This window comes from Anopheles gambiae, chromosome 3 (genome assembly GCF_943734735.2).
Source record: "Anopheles gambiae chromosome 3, idAnoGambNW_F1_1, whole genome shotgun sequence".
In the NCBI taxonomy this organism is placed as follows: Eukaryota; Metazoa; Arthropoda; class Insecta; order Diptera; family Culicidae; genus Anopheles; species Anopheles gambiae.
This window is the reverse complement of record NC_064602.1, coordinates 33,001,886-33,007,100: the sequence shown is the minus strand read 5'-3', so window position 1 is coordinate 33,007,100 and position 5,215 is coordinate 33,001,886.

Here is a 5,215-nt window from a genome sequence, read left to right as displayed (position 1 = left end):
CCCGAACATTTCAAAACTGCACGAATAAATTCATGTTTTTCATTCATGAAAAAAACGTAAAAATTGATGGAAACTTAAAAGTTTAAACACATTTTCTGATAAAAAATGAGTGTAAGTTAATGTATGCACATTTTCATTGTCGTTGCACTTATATATGCTTACATTTTTACCATTTTACTTAACGTGTCCGTCTTTACCTACCTTCCCCTACAGATTATACTTATGTGTTTACTTTTAGGGTATTTTGATTAGAACATCCTTTTACCAGTAACTAATTTTCATAATGTTTTGCCCAAAACATCTAAATTTTAAATGAAGTGGAAGCTATCAATTATTTCACTACATTTAATGTTTAATTTGAATGAAGAACTGCATCGCTTTCTTCAATTTTACAGCTTTAAATCATCAAAACATCCATACCAATCAATCAAATCAAAAATGTAATTCTCTGCCGAAGCTAGCAATCAAGTTGCAATTGGCACAAACAACTTCACAACACACAAAAGCAGATGTTAAAGTGTTGGCCTAGACAACATCCACATCATTTGAAATTTGCAAGGAATTCTCGAAGCCAAGGCTTTGATCACGACTGACCGCGTCTCAAGAATCTCTCAAGTTTAACAACGGCTATCTGTTTGGCTTCGGATCAGGATTTCCAAATATTTTAACCCAATCATCGACCGGCTTTACTATTTCCAAGAAGCAGCCAGCTACCAAAATAGCTGTGCCCGTGTCCTACCAACATCCTACCAATAAGCAGTAAACCGTGCTCCAGCTAAAGAATACTCTTGACCTTTTTATTTTTATTGCAACAAGCGTGGTATGGACAGTATCTGCTCTCCCTTACTGTACAATTTATGCGTGAATCCAATCATCCGACAGCAAACACGTCAGAGCGAACTTTCGCGAAACGGGTGAGAAGCTATTTATTAAATTTGCACATGTCCCCGCCGCGCTTGACGATTATTTTTATACCCTGCCCGTTTATCCGTTAAGCTGACCCGCTTTTAAAAGCTCCCTACGACCCACTTCCCCCGAAAAACTTGCAATTTCGCCAACTTATGGGCTATCGTGCCCGAGGGCCCCCGGTCCCCCTATTTTGGGGCGGCAAAGTTTTAATACCACGCTCGATTAAACCGTCCGCCGCCACCCCGGTCATGTCACGCCATCGAAGCCATCGAAGGATCATCGATTTCTCCCACTGTTGCTACACACACACACACACACACTTTGTATCATTAAACGGGGTTCTATCGTTTTGGGAAACTTTTGCGTCCTTTCTCTGAGACGCGAGACGAGAGGGATATGACAGGATGGCACAGAGGATGTGCGTTTTTGTCCCGTTGTCGGCGTCCATCGACAGCGACTCCATACTCGAACCCATCAGTCTCGTGGCTCGTGGCTGACGTGCTGCTGGCATAATTTTTCATACCGCACACACACACACACATACACCACATCAGGCGTTTATTGGAGTTGAATGGTTGAAATGACCGCTCGATCAAACCGCTCGGAACGCAAAGTGCACTCCTACGCAATCGGATGCACACACAAACTGACACACACACACAGGGCAAGTTCGATCATCCGCTGTGATGATGCAACTTTTCCCCCTTTCCTTCCAACAGATGTCCCTATCTTCTACCCTCCTCGCTTATACCGATGGGGACGTTGACGTTGAAAGTTGTTCCTGTTTGAAAACGGTTTCGGTTAAAGTCCGGCAAAAGTCAACCAACTTTGACCCCAATCCGGGACGGGCGGGATGGGCAGAGTGGGCTAAAAGGGGGAGGAGTGCAAGTGACCCTGCTGACTCCTGCTTGGCTTTGAAAACTGTCACTTCCGCACCACATCCACACCGCCGGCCCCATCTCCCATCCCATTAGTTTCAAGCATTTAACTCCGAGCAGAAGAAAAAAGTGGCTCGTTCGTGCTCGTTTCAAAGTGCAAATGCAGTTTTGCAAGCTGATGAATGCAGTTTCTATCCCTCTCTCTCTCTCGCTCACTCTCTAGCTCTCTAGAGAGATGAGGATGGCGACTCTGGAGGTTAAAAAACTACCCAACATTGTCCCTGTGGACCCTCCCAACCCCCCACTCTGTGGCCGCAAATGGAAGCTCGCGGTTGAAGCGCTTTCGAGAGGGTTTCGGGAGCGAAAATTCATGCATTATTAATCCGATTATAATGATATCCGAATTTCGCGGTCTCGAGGTTGTTCGGTGACCCGGACCAATCCGGCATAGGCGGCAGCAGTAGTAGCAGTAGTAGCAGCAGGTGAACAAGAAGATCCTGTGAAGCAGCAATGCATGAAAGGATGCAAATTTCAATCACATTTGATTTACCTCGCGCGTGCACCGCGGTTCGTTGTGCTTGGTGTTTGTTCTTATAATGTGCAAACTCTCCACATTCGCCCACTCCAGTTCCTCGATTCTTCCTGATCCTGTCGATGAACGGGCGGGGATTCACCTGCGTTTCAGCAAATGATCAGTCGTATTAAATATTTAAAGCTTAAATGGCTTACATTTGTTGCTTTTTAAGCAGATTGCATGGGAGCGGCACCGGGCTGGGGCCACGTCCCCAGTGCGAACGTCATCGGGACATCATTCCCAAGGCAGCAAAGGCTGACTTCACGCCAGTGTTCTTATGGGTTTAACAAACCGGTTAACACAAACACCTTGCCAAAGGGGTAGTAAAAGCTATGGTTCCCTTCCCCGGTACTCTCTAACGGATTAAGCGGCCATTTTTCAACAGCGGAAGGTTTATTTTTAATGCTAATTATGTGTGAGGCACCCTGTGCAGTCTTCACCCTTTTTGTAACCCTTACCTCGCGGTATGTCCTTTCTGTGTGCCGTGCAACTTATTGGCAAACGAATGTCGCTTTTGACTGGTCATTGCAGTGATGTCATGCCGCGGAAGCACAATGACCCTTTTACTTACCTTTAGATGAAAGGGAAGGACCTTGCAGAAATTCTGTAGTCTTTGTTACAGTTCCAGATACTCTCTTCCTCAACAGTCACTTAGTATCTCTTTGTTTTAAGTAAAAATCTCCATAAGCTTCGGACTTAAAGATATTCTCCAACTCACTACACCTCCAAGGGTTACGGTCGCTTCAGCAAAATAGCAAGAATCGGTCGCCCTCTCGCGCCTGCGTTCAGTTCCGCGATGGGCCCATAAAAAAAGTACTTTGTACGGTGTGATGTAAGCCGCTCTTTGCCGCTGAAAGTTTGCCAGACGAGAGACGCCGACGAGAAGATAAAATTAAATATTAAATCCGTCAGTCACTTACCGCGGTGTGGTTTCCGGCGATGTCGCTGCATTAAAGACGACCGAGTTCTTGCCTCGGTGTGCAGTTTGTTTGCCATTTTCAAACCCACAAAAAAGCGCGTAAGTATGGAGAAATCACCTCATCCCTTAGGAGTAGGACACACAGTCAATGACCGAACCCTGGGCACTGGGTTACTGGGAAGCAGAAAACGGAAATTCACGAAACCAATGCAAAAATTCATTCCTCCTCCTGGTAGAGCATATGGTAGCAGCGTGGGGAATGAAAATGCCCTCCCCGAGAGATGACACCGGTGTCTCTGGTCTCGTGGCGTCTGAGGAAGGTGTCTATCGGGAAGGGATGATGATGAAAGTTTTTCCATCCAATTACACTGCTGGAAAGTATCGTCCACCTCGCCAACGCACAGGAAGTTCGTTGTGAAACTTTTGCGACCATTAGCGAGCTGTGTGAGTGTGTGTTTCGGTGAGTGAGAAAGAAAAGGTAAAAGCTCATTCTGGGTCACTTGCCTTGGTTTTTACCCATCACCCATCCATGGCAGGGGCCAGTGACTGGGAAGAAGTCACGCGGACAGCTCCGTCCCAGATTGGCTACGGTCCAGGTCGAGGTCGACTGGGGGAGGGCGATGTGTGTCGAAAGCTTTAAACTTCTCACAAGCCACAAGGCGCCACAACGAATCGGATTACCACTTTTATGCTCAAAAATCCCTGGAAGCTGCTTTCCGGCGTCCAAAGACTGCTTCATGTCGCCGCTATCCTCCTATTCCCCTTTCCCCAAATAGATTACGACAATGTTTTCCCCAGACGGGACGTTTTCGGTGCATACATACGTATTACAACCCAATATGTCAGAATGTAAGCTTGGACCAATCGGACCACAGGTTAAAGCGAAAAGGTGAAGCATTTTTCGGTGCTCCGGACAAATATCCCCGTTCCAAACCTCGTTATCAATCCCTGAAAGCGCAGATACTACCTCCCCGGAAGGTCAGAGTGAATAAAGTCGACAACGAGAAAACACAAGACGGCTGGACATCACAAGACGGACTAAGGGATGTCTTAACCTCGCACACTGAAAACCCCTCGTTTCAAGATACTATCCTTATGGGACATTCCGGTTTTTCTTTGCCAATTTCTTCCCCAATAGGTTCAGGATCTTCTGAATCTGCCCGGAAAGGTGTGTGGCGTCCAAGAATGCAGGACACGCTTTCCTTCGGTTCGGTTTGTTCTTATCGGGATTTGGTTTGGTACTGGAAAAGCAAGGCACCAATTCGCCGTAAGACGATAATTTTGTCCTGACTCCGGCAATTGTGGCGACCTGTGGTCCGTGAGGATATAAGGGAGCTTTGGGTGTTAGTAGCAACACCCAGATTGGCTTAGGATTCGTTTGGAGATTAAACAAGTTTTACGATTCTTTGTAAGTGGAGGTTTACAGTTCCTGAGCTTCGTATGCGTTTGTCTCTAACTACGCTTGAGACTTTGTAAGAGCTGCTCCATACAACGATGCATGTGCTACAGGAATGCAATCCACCTCAAGTATTTGGTGGTATTAAGATGTAATTGTACGCTGCACAAATAAACATTCCAAGGTTTTATGGAATTTAATGACGACCCCAACACACACGCACAAAAAAACAAACAATCCACACCACACAATTACTGCCACTTTAAGGTGAATTATTTCCCCCCGGCCACATCATTTCGGCGGCCGTTTATTTCTTCAATTAAATCGTCAATTGTGTGCACGGAGGAGCGAATCTCTCTCCTTATTCCTCCAATACCCTGGAAGTCGTTTGAAATGATTTACACGATCCCATTTGGCTGGAAATTGTCCAACGTGATGGCCGCATCGCTTGTCGTTTGGAAAGATTTTTTTCCTGTGTGTGTGGATCCTTTTTTTGTATCACTCGCTGCCCTCTCTGTTGCTGCTACTGCTACTGCTCC